We start from the raw sequence: 12,865 nt of genomic DNA on the forward strand, positions 1-12,865 counted from the left end.
ATTCTAATCAAGCAATTATATAAACTTTGGCTACTTACAGTTTCAAAAAGCAAAGTATAAAGATAAAACAAAATTGCAGAGGTTAAGAATCAGGTTGATAATACATTGAATATCAGAATGCAGTATCCCAATACTTTGAAGTCTAAGAAAACATTAGCACCCAGTACTTTATTGCTAGGAAAACTCTCAAATGAGATTAAAAGCAAATACTCAAGACATTTGGATATATATAAGAATGCAGAAAATTTTTCTCCTCCATATTCTATTTGAAAGCACATACTTTAGCTCTTGCTTCAGGAAAAAAAAAAAGGAAAAACTAATATTGTGAAAGAATGACATTAGATACTAGAACAGTGGTGGTTAACTATGTCCCAGAGGAAGTAAAAGAAATGAGAAAAGAAATATGATACACTCTGGATACACACTTAGAAAAATCTCCTTAAACCAATAAACTGTTATGACACAAAATTGCAAAGTAATAATAATGGAAATGTTGATTTATTTGCTTTATTTATGAGCTTTAGCCATACCCTAAATGCATAGAATAGGAGATTAGATTATAGTCTCATAGGAAAATAGAAACATTATAAACTTTGAAAAATGTAAATATAATAATGTTGAGAGGAGGAGGGCACTGAGTGTGAATTAGTACCAGAAGCAAGAACACCCAGGCTAGCTCCTCATTTTGTGTGTGTGTGTGTGTGTGTGTGTGTGAGGTGTCTGTTTTTGTATGTAGAATATATGGAATCATTTCTCAGGAACTCTCCCTCCCTCCCTCTCCCTCCTTCCCCTTCCCTCCCTCCCTCCCTCCATCCCTCCCCTTCCCTCTCTCCCTCCCTCCATGTCTCTCTCTCTCTCTCTCTCTCTCTCTCTCTCTCTCTCTCTCTTTCTCTCTCTCTCTCTCTCTCCCTCTGAGATAAGCTCTCTGAATGACCTGAAACTCCCATTTTTCTTGTTAGGCTGGCTAGCCAGAAGGCTCCAGGGATCTACCTATCTCTTTTTCTCCATTGCTAAGTTTACAAGAGTGTGTCTGTGTCTGGTTGTTCTCACATGGGTTCTGGGGATCAAACTCATACCATTATGCTCTTGAAGCAAGCACTGTACCTACGAAGCTATCTCCACAGATCCCAAGGTACTGTTTCAAAAGGTGCCCACAGCTCAGTCAGCAGATGCCTGTGAGCCTGTTTCCTGTTCTGACAAACAGGATGTTTAGGCAAAGAGAGTTTTTCAGGTCTCTGCCAGTTTCTTTATCCCATAGCCTCAGGCTCTGTTTTGTGTAGTGAAATACATATGACATGGAAGCAAAAAGAGAAACTGTTTCGGGAGAGGAAGGAACCCATCAACACAAGGTCTCAAGATAAGGGGAGCCTCATTGGGGAGAGAGAAGGGCAGGAATGAAGTACTGTGACGCATACGTACCAAAATGTCATGACGAAGCCTCTCACTTTGTGCCAACTTACTTCCAACTGGTCAAAGTACAGAGAAAATGTCTGTGTAGTGTGGGGCTGGCCATATAGGAGAGATCTATGTCACACAGGCCCCCATTAGTTCTGGTCAGAACTATGTAGGAAGAAGCAGAAGAAAGACTGTAAGAGGGGGAGGTCAGGGAGAATTGGGATGAAGCAGTGTCTGCTGGACATGGCAAGACAGCTGCACTCATGACCTTACAGCCGCTGTGATTGACTGCACAAGGTCAAACCAGTGAGCACACCCACATAGAGTTGGGAGAACACAGCCCCTACTCATAGCTGAGGAGTAGAAGGAATTGAGAGCTGCTGGTAGAGGGAGACTGAGTTCCTATTAGATATGTGGTCCTTGGTAGGTTGTCAATGTTCCTGTGAATGCTCCCACACCTATGTATATATAGGCAACAGCAGTTAGATATAGAGGATTACGAAAGTGAGAAGGAAAGGAGGTGGAGCAGTAAGTTGTGACTGGCACTTGGGGAGATCTGGGAGGAGTTGAAGATAGGAAATGCGGGTGGATATGGAAAATGTAGCATTACATGAGTGTATAAATGTCTCAAATAATAAATTAAAACTTACATTAATTTAAACAATTAAAGAGATGCAGGCATTCATCCCCTCCACTGTGGATGGAGAGAGGAAACTGGGTGGGAGAGTGGATGAGGAGGGGACAGGGATGCCAATAAGACATGGGGAGGGCGGCAAGAAAGAGCCGGGAGTGAGAATGGAAATTGATGGGGATATCTCTGAGACTAGCTAGAAACCTGAGATGGGAGAGGCTCCCAGGAGTCTATGGGGGTGACCCTAGCTGACATTTCTACCAGAGGAGGATATAGAGACTGAAGTGACCACCTCCCATAGCTAGGAGGCACTTCCAGTGAAGAGAGGGAGACATCAACCCACCTACAAAACCTTCAACCCAAAATTTGTCCTGCCTACAAGAAGCACGGGGACAAGGATGGAGCAGCAACTGAGGGAACAGACAATCGATCACGTCCCCAACTTGAGACCCACCCCATGTGGATGAGCCAACCCCACATACTATTCATGCTTGCAGACAGAAACCTAGCATAATTTTCATCTGAGAGGCTCCATCCAGCTGCTGATAGAGACAGATATGAGACTCACAGACAAAACATCAGAAGGAGCTATGGGAGTCCTGTAGAAGAGTGGGGTAAAGAATTGAGGGAAGCGGAGGAGTCAAGGACACCACAAGAAGACCTACAGAGTCAACTAACCTGGGTCCATGGAGTCTCACCAACCAAAGAACCAGCATAGGCTGGACCTAGGCCACCTACACATTTGTAGCAGATGTGTAGCTTGATTAGAGAGGGGGTTGTCTCTGATCCTGTTGCCTGCCATTGGATCCCCTTCTCTAACTGGTTGGGTTTCAGTGGGAGAGATTGTGCTTATACTTGTTGGGACTGCATGTCTCAGGGATGGGTGGCACAAAGGGGGGCTTCCCCTTCTCAGAGGAAATGAAGAGAGTGTAATGGGGGAGTCCATTTGTAAGGGTGGTACTGGAAGGGGAGGGGGGAAGTTTCAACCACAAGATAATGTGAATAAATAATTAAATTAATAAAAATAAAGAGATTAATAATAGAAAATTGTCTTGGAATTTTAGCGGTAAAGTTGAGACACGATTGGAGAATTAGGAGAAAAACTTAACCAGTGCTAAGAAATTCTCTGGTGAGCTTCGCAAATGTCCTTCAGGTAAAAATGAAAAGACCAGGATACAGCGTATTATACCTATATCAGAACACCACCACCAGGAGAGGCAATACTTGGCTTTCAGCACTTGTTCAAGCCACATTAATTTGACAGCAGGCATGAGCTGTTGACTGCCTGCCAGAGTCTTCCACTGTCTGTGGCTCGTTGAGTGCACAACTGCTCTGATCGAGAGTAATTCCCTGCCAGGCAGCTGTGGAATGAATAAGTTATACTCAGCAGTGGAACCCAGAGCCTCGTCAGCTAATCAGTGAGCTCCGTGGGAGACAAATTAAAGTGGAGCAAGGTGCATATAGGAAGAGGAAGGTGATGAAGGAAAGAGATAAGCCCATATTAAGAGGTGACAAACGCCATGGGGAAATGCATGCATTTTAGTAAGAAACAAATGAAACACATTTGGTTCCAATTTCGGAGTCCAGGGCACGGATATGAAAATGAGTTTGGTAAAAGGAGGTGACGAGAAGCTTCTGCAAGGTGAGAGAGGGAGTTAATGAAGTTCTTTGAGAACACTTACTGAAAATACTGATCATAAAATACATGAGACATCAAAGAACTGAAATCTAGGCGGGGAGGGCTATAATTTAACATTTCTTTGCTGGCACTGGTTAGGACAAGAAGAGATCGCAGAGTCTACGGTTTGGCTTGCATACCTGTGAGATGCTACATCTATAGCAAAGATCTAAAGAAGAGTAATAGAGACAAGTCCAGTATTTCCAATTATAAGTTGATTTGTATGAGGGTTCTGGTACTCAGAGATATCTCCACTTTCTGTGGAAGACAATGTGTTCATCCTGAGTTTTCCTGAAAACTTTCAGAGGGGACCAGCATGTTCTCCTATTTGTCAAGCACATTGATCCTCTGGCCTCTTTGTGGCCTGTATCCATCTGCCATCCCTTCCTTCTTACCTACATTGTGGAGTCCCTCTTGACAGCAAGAGAAGACATCTAAGCCTGAGCATGAGAGCATATTTCTTTAATCTGGCACCTAGGAGCCCAGCCAGAGGCAGGCGATCATTGTGAATATGAGATTAGTCTGGTCTTCATAAGAGAATTCCAGACCAGCCTGGGCTATACAATGGGACTCTTTTAGGACCGAGGTGGGGTGGGAGACGTCTCAAGACCTAATGACTATGCAGTCCAATCTCTTTATTTCTTATGTTAGAAAATCAGGAGGAATTTCCTTAGTGAACTTAGCTAATTAGTAGTGTGATAGGAACTCATTGACATCTCTTCTCTCTATTCTAGAGGCCTTTCCTACTTATGGCGCCTTTCCTTTATGGTTGGAGTACCTTTCCACAGAGTCCTGTGTCGGAAACTTGACACAGAAGCAACCACATAGACTGGTGTGATCTTTGAGAAGTTGACTAGGTTACTGGGGCTCTGTGCTCATGGACAGAACCAGAGCTTGTGTCTCCTGTCCTTCAGGTACCCATCAGGCCTCCCGGAGTGATGTGCACATCCTCTACCTGAGCCATCCTCCTTTCCTCTGAATTCTCATAGCCATTTGTGTTTGATTTTCCCTCTTTGTTGATTGGCTAGAGGAAAATTGAGCTAATTAGTTGGTTTCCCACTGTGGGAAAGTACATTTTTCAATGCACTTGAAAGATTAAAAAAAAAAAAATCACTTATTCATTATTTTACTCATGGAACAACATGTATGAGGTGTGCCTTGAATTTTGACTAGTGGAAACCATTTCCTCTTCCATATTTTCTCATTAATTACCTACACATTTTGGTGATACCTTCCAGATGCACCTGAAACTGAGATATGAACAGTTCAAAAGTAATTAACTGCTGTCATTATCAGTTTCCTCTCTTGTGGTTCCCACGGTTTAAACAGATCTTCCTTGTTTGCTTTGGAGACCATGCAGCTAGTCTACTCTTTGCAAAACCAAGCTGGGTTAATTTTATTTTTGTTTATCAATCTCGAAATTAAGAGTAATTTTATTTCCAAGTGAAATGACTGGGGAACATCTTTTGGAACTGGATGTAGATCTACTTCTCAGTCCTGCAAGCCATTTCTTTTATATTATTTTAAAGTTTATTATTAGCATGCATTAATTCTACGTGAGGATGAATTTAATTATGACATTTACATTTATGTGTACAGCATATTATGATCTTGTCACCTTCTGTTGATTTCTTTTACCTGCCCTCACTTCTGCAGATCTCTTTTCTAATTAGACTTTCATGTCTTTTTTTTTAATGGCCCCATGTGCTTCATTATTGTTGCTTACAGGGGCATGGAGAAGAGGCTATTGACAGTTGCATGGACCTTACCAAATGCTAAACCATTAAGAGAATGCCTCCCCTTCCTCCAACAGCCATCCATTACCTGAAGATCCTTAGGCAAGTGTACACCCTCCTAAGCCCTCCCCAATCTGCTAAATTTTGTTTACCCATGTATCTCCCCTTGTAAATTCATAGTCATAATTTAAACCTCTTTTTTGACTATTCAAAAGAAACTCAGAGCAATCTCCAAATCTGAGCTGCCTCAAATGCTGGGAGCAATTTGTAAGAACACACAGCAGGAAAAGTTCGGGTTGGAAGGGAGTCACTAGGTCACCTTCACCACCCCTCCTCCCCCCCCCCCCCCCCCCCCCCCCGCCCAAATAAATTCACATAAGTGTAGCAGGGGATTTGTTGGGAAGAAGGGGATCAGCAGAAGTGGGTATTGACAAACAACAACGTAATAAAGAAGTGCACGCTGTATAAGTATAATTAACATAAGCTATAAAAACCATTCAAAAGTTGTGTGGTAGTTTAGCGCTAGCTTGGATCTCGTGTTCTAGATCCAACTCTAAAGGCTACTTTTTAAAACAGTTTATGAGGGCTGATGCAGATCAGGCTCCCCTTAAACTTGGAGCTCTGCCTGCCTCTGCCTTTGGATAGCTGCAGTTAGAGTCTAACACCTCTGCCCTAAATGGGAATCTTTAATGCGGGTGTATAAATACTTTTTTTTTAATTGAAGAAAAAAAAATGATAATTTTATCTAGTTAGTTCATGGTCTTCTCTTGCCCTTAATAAAGTAATGATTACAAAGGAGAGTTGGCCTCAGTTACAGTCTACAGTCTCCTGCATAGAAAGTATTATGAGTTATAGCAGATTCCAGCTAGGTCACACCTAAGGACAAGGATCATAGGATTGAGCTCCAAAAATGACTGAATGCAACTGATGAGGTTAGTGGTACTCATCCTCACACCTCAGCACTTAGGAGGCAGGGAGGGAAACTCATGAGCATCCTCAGCTATACAGCGAAGTTGAATATGAGCCAACCTTGGCTATATGAAACTCTTTTTTTTTTTTTTAAAGCAATGTATATACATATATATTAAACACACACACAATTTTTGTGTGAATATAGAACATAAATGAAAGGCTATCGTTGGGCTTCTCTTTGACTAGACCAAATCATCATGGATTTCAACAACACATCAGGAAGCCAAGCTTATAATATGCATGGCATTGAAAGTTGCTGTCCTGCTCCTTCTCATTAGGGTATGGGAGAGTTGGATCAGTTTTAAGATATAATTTACACCTTTGCTACATTTCTGTTGATTTGGGCATGAGCTATATTTGTCATGAAACAGCACATAATGTAACAATTTATTTTTAGATGTGTTTATATGTGTGAGTCTGTGCATGTGAGTTCAGATATGCCCTTCAGTGTGTATGCGTGTATGTGTACACGTGTGCAGGTGCATTGTCCTTCAGTGTATGGGACTCTGTGTACACATATGTGCAGGTGCATGTGAAAATGTGTGCCTGCTTGTGAGGTCAGAGGACAACTCTGGCATTGTATCTTAGGAAGCTTGCATCTGTTGTTTGAGATAGGTCCCTTAGCTGAGAATGTCAACATGTAGGGGGCTCCAAGTGCCATCTTATCTGCCTCATATCTCACCATTGCTGTGAGTGTACATGGCTATCTGGGCTGGCTTTAAACTAACACATCCTCACACTTACAAAGCAGTCCCTTTACATACTGAGCTATCCCTCCAGTTCCTTTAAGGTAGAAAACAGCTCTCTGGTAGAGGCAGGTGCAGGCATGTTAGTTGTGTGATAAGCTTCCCGGGAGGAACAAAAGGATGGGGCAAAGTTCTGCTCATTTGTTTTCTGGAATGATCACAGGGTTTTTTTGGGAGGAGGATATGCTAAGTATCTCTCCCCATGGGGAGAGATAGGTGCTGAAATATTTTACTCTTATTTTGTTTCAGTTTTGGCAAGCACATCCTCGACTGGCAATAGAACCTGCTTGTCATTTCCAAAGATACCCTCCAGAAAAAGCATAAAGTCATGGATATCCAACTCATCCATATGCTGCTTTTGAAATTCTGCCTGTTAATCCTCACCTGCAGGGTGAAGGCAGGGTTCTTCTTGGCTCTGTGACAGGCTGCTTTGTTCTTGCCTCCCTCTCCTTTGGCCCTCTCATCTCTTATGTTTCTCACTTTAGCAAGAAGCAACTTTGCTAGAGAGTCCCTCAAAAGTGTGTTTATAAATCTGGAAGTGGAGAAGGACCAGAATGCAACTGAGAGATGGGTGGTTTGAAGCTGATAGAATGCTGCTCTCTCTCTCTCTCTCTCTCTCTCTCTCTCTCTCTCTCTCTCTCGCTTTCTCACTCTTGCTCTCTCGCTCTCTTACTCTCTTGCTTTTTCACTCTCTCTGGCTCTCTATCTTACACACACACACACACACACACACACACACACACACACACAAAGAGAGACAGACAAAGAAACAGAGAAAGAGAGAGACAGATACACAGACACACACACACTCACTTTTTCACTTAAAGATCAGGATGTAGCTCTCAGCTACTCCTTCAGCAGTACAGGTGCCACAATGCCTCCTGCCATGAGGCAAATGGATTAACCTAAGACGCTGTGAGCAATTCCCCAATTAAATGTGATTTTTGTTTTTGTTTTTTTTTAAATATGAGTTGCCTTAGTCTTGGTGTCTTTCCATAGCAATACAACAGTGACTAAGACACTCGCCTACCTCATCTTTCCACCATTGTGTTTCTAAATTCTTCACTTACGGCTTTCTTCTCTCTGTTACTCTAAAATTGCATGAAACTGCTTCTGTGTTAGGAAAAAGGACCTGGGGCAACCTTGCCATGTTTCCTGGGTCATGGCCACTCAAATTTGGTATACATTCTTATTACTTTTTGGATGAGAGTTGTGTTTTCTTTTGAAAAATATTAAAATATATATTAGAATATATATTATGATCCATATGATCTTATGATGGTCACCAGGGAAGGTTATCATGTCAAGGGGAAGAATATGAATATGCTCCACACTCACTACGCATACGTAGGAAGAGTGGCCATAGCCACTCTTTAGGGTGGTGAGATTGTACCACACTTTCATTTTATAAGTGTTCTTTAATATTGCTGACTCTGCGCAAAACTTTTGGCTGGGAGATATTAGGTTCTAGAGGGAACTCACTGTAGTAATTTTGTCAACATGTATCAAGCTGTCCTCTCAATATTTACATTTACCACATAGATCAAGAAGACTTAGCCATAGAATTCTGTGTCCTTTGGTTTGTTTATACCCTTTTCATGTGCACGTATTGCTCTGTCTCTCCATATGGCCTTTTCTGGAATTATCCAGTCTTATATTCACTATTCCCTAAGTAATTCAGTATCACAACTATTTATAAAGTATTTACATTCTATTGGTAATAATAAGTATCTATAGACGACTAAAGGAACAGAGGAGTGTGCATGGTTTCCATGACAATGTTACAATTCTACACAAGGTCATATAAGGACCTTGAACATCTGTGGGTTTGGGGTTCTATGAAAGGTCTAGGATTCAATTCTGCTAAGGCCTTGTAATGGATGATATCTATTGCCAACTTGATGGGATCGAGAACCGCTAGGATGCAAACCTTTGAGCGTATCTGTGAGAAAGCTTTTAGACTGAAATAATGAAGGTGGAAATATTAAATGTCGTTGCACCATTCCATAAGCTGGGGTTCTAAGTTGAATAAGAAGGAAGAGGGGAGCTGAGCTCCAGCATTCTTCTCCTCCTCACTCCTTCCCTCTGTCTCTGATACAGGCTATGGATAGGATACAGGTTAGGAGCAGCCTCAAGACTTCTACCCCACCATGATGGACCATACCTCACACTTTTACAACATATACTCCTTCCTAAAGTAGCTTTTCTCAGGTATTTTGTTCCAACAAGGAGAATTAACTAATACAGTGGTGGAAGGAAGATTCTGTGTATACAGGCATCTCAATTTGTGCTTGACTAGTTATGTACATGTCATTTCATTCTCATTTCCTGTCCTTTTTGTATGTTCTTAAATATGTACACATTCTTGTGGACAGTGTATTGCTTGTGTACATTCATTTCAGACACACACACAAATATCATTTTGCATGTGTCACTAACTTCCTTTGGTTTTAATTGCGGTTTCATTATTTCCAGAACTCTTTTTGTATATATGCATATAATTTACCTCCCATAAATGGTATTTATTCCCTGATATTTATTTAATTTTCCTTGTTTAATTCTAGTTATTCATTTATTACATTTTAAAAACGTATTTGTCCATGAGCCTCTGTTTTCCATGGCACATGAGTTTAGGTCAGAGGACAACTTTAGGGGTCCGTTCTCTCCTTCTATCATGTGGACACTGGGGACTGAACTCAACACACTGGGTGGCAGGTGTGTTTTCCATAAATTCATCTTGCCTGCCCCAAAAGGTCCAATTAAAAAAAAATGTGCTATTTGCTTGCCCACCCTTGCTTCTTGCTGGTGAGGGACAGAGTGGCTTGGTGGAGAAATGTGACAATATTACAAATGACCTGCTTATGGGTCAGCACAGAAAGGAAAACCTGTGGAGGCAGTCTGTCTATGTTGCCCTGGCCAAACAGTTTTAGGAAGGAGATACAGCAGACCCACACGAAGCTCCCCAGGCTTCAGAAGTTTGCTCATAACCCAGCTCTTCGCCCTGCCCCTATAAAGGGTCTTAACCAACTTTCCGCTACCCCTCACAGATCCCTCAGCTTTCCACAGCTCATCCTTGCTCTGCACACTAATAAACACAGTTCTAGCTGTTGAACATCAGACTCCTGTCTCTTTTGTGCCTCCTGTCTTTTCCTCCTGCCTCAGAAATTTAACGGTGGGTATGTTTGCCTTGTTGTCATGGGTGCTACATAGTCTTCAGGACTTAGCAATCCAGTTTCTTTGGCCTTCCATTGGGGACTGAAGACCAATGGTTCTCCAGGAAGCTCCCAGACTTCATTGGCAGGTTGGACTTCTGAGGTAGCCCTGGACTGGACTCAGAAGTAGTCAGGCCTTATGCAATGAGTGGCTACTAGGTTCTCAACCTCTCCAGAGTACAGATAGCCATTGGTGAACTACCTAGGATCTACCATGTAAGTCAACTTAATAAATCCCCCTTTAATATGTATTCATTCTTTGGTGTTTCTTCCATTAGGGAACACTGACAAATATACTCCTTTTAGTTTTAGATGCTAAAAAGATGCCCCTTTTTGGTCTCCATGCCATAGATCACTTGTGTCTAAAATGTCTCCAGTATACCTAATTCAAATCAACAAAATGAAATCCACAGGACATAATTTTCTACCCCTGGGAAACCAGAGAATTCGCCTTTATTTTCTCTTATTGGGTTTGGAGTTGTAAGTTTCAAACTTAATTTCTCAGTTCGTTTACTTCCATCGCTGATGCTGGTTATAGATCTGGTTATGTTTTCCTTTAGAAAATGAGACAGTTTTCTTTCAAGGCAAACTTTACATTGATTTGTTTCTGAAACCTTTCCTATTTTCTGTTTCAATTTCTCTCTCTCTCTGTCTGTCTCTTTCTTTGTCTCTCTCTGTCTCTCTCTGTCTCTCTCTGTCTCTGTCTCTCTCTGTCTCTCTCTGTCTCTCTCTGTCTCTCTCTCTCTGTCTCTCTGTCTCTCTCTCAGTCTCTCTGTCTCTGTCTCGTTGTCTGTCTCTCTCTCTCTCCCCCTCTGTGTGTGTGTCTGTGTCTGTGTCTGTGTGTGTGTGTGTGTATGTGCTCGTGCGTGCGTGTGTACCACATCACGTGCATGGAATGGTTTAGCACTCACCTTGCACCCTGCCTGGACAGGGGCCCTCACTGTTTGTCCTGTTTCCCAGGCTAGCTAGCCTTAGAGCATTCAGAAATCAGTCCTCCTGCTTCCCATCTTGCACCAGGAATGCTAGGACTGTAGACTTGTGCTGCCACTTCTGGCCTTTATGTGACTTCTGAAGATTCAGATTCAAGCCCCCCCCCCCCCATTCTGTGCAGCCTGTGCTCTGTCCCTCAGCCCAAGCTTCTCTCCTCTTCCCTACTGAATCCTGTTTGTCCTTTCTTGCTATTGTAGCATGGGGATGTCTTAGAAGGTTTGAACTGATGTCAGGGAAGACATAGTCCCTTTCTGCTGCTTTATTGTTGTTGTTGTTCATTTGTTTTGTTGTTATTTAAGTTTGTGTGCAATTTTATTCTTCAGTATGACTTTTAAAATAAATTTGCCATGTTAATAAACGTCACTTCAGATTATTCTTCAAAGCACATAGACTTTATGGATGAGCTTATTTTCTTTGGAAATCTTTACTTTTTTTTTGTTGTCATTTTGCTTGACATATTTTGACACAATATTGTTCAGGACAAATGTTCACAATGACTTGCTATATAAGTAATGTTCCTTAATTCGTATGTAATTAACCTCTGCAGACACATGAAATATTTTTTCTGCTTCAAATGTCTTTTGTTACATACTAGGATTACTTTGGTTTTAATAAAAGTTTTTTTTTGTTCAAGAAAATAAGAAAAGTCATTCATATATTTGAATATTCACACATTTCTGCTTGTAAAGCATGTGTTCTTTTTTTAAAATAATTTCTAGACAATTTGCATGTCTTCTATATTGTGAATCACATTGGATTTTTCTAGCTGATTGAAACTGGTGATGTTTGTATTTTTTTGCCCACTGGAAAAAAGTGCCCTCCTCCTCCATGAGTTCTAACATGGATTTATCTGTGCAGCAGATACTCGTCTTGCTGGAAGATGAATATTTTGTCTTTTCTCAACTTATTGTGACTTATCCTTTTTTTTTTTAATCTGTCTAACTGCAATGATTATGCTTATACAACCATCTGGAACATTAGCTGAAGAGTGGATGCCTGCGTTTGTTTTGATCTGAGTGTAACTCAGCTGAAGCTTGCTTTAAGTGTGGCATTCCATGTAGGACTTCTTTTAGGTGACCTTTCAAAATTAAGGATTGTGAAATTCACTCCTGGTTTGCCCTGAACGGTTAATGCATTTGAACTCCATCAGATGCTCTCATGGTGTGTACTGAATTAATGAGGTCATTTGCCTTGACGGGCTTTCTAATGCAGAGCCACCGTGGCCATCTCCAGCAAATGTCTTTTAACTTTAATATTATTTTCATAGTATTATTTTAAACCAATTTTGAATTTAATTACCTAATAAATTAGTATCACTTTCATGATTTTTGGCTCCATCTGCATAAGTGAAATGGAATTATAATTAGTTTCAAGTTTATTAATGTGTAGTTGTTCCCTACACTAATTCAGATTTGAAAATATCATGTTTTAGATGAAATTATTATCACTCTTTGTAAATTTTTGTTGTTTTTGTCTTGGTCTGTTTCTCTTTCTCTCTCTCTCTC

Source organism: Mastomys coucha, unplaced genomic scaffold (genome assembly GCF_008632895.1).
Source record: "Mastomys coucha isolate ucsf_1 unplaced genomic scaffold, UCSF_Mcou_1 pScaffold1, whole genome shotgun sequence".
Lineage (NCBI taxonomy): Eukaryota > Metazoa > Chordata > Mammalia > Rodentia > Muridae > Mastomys > Mastomys coucha.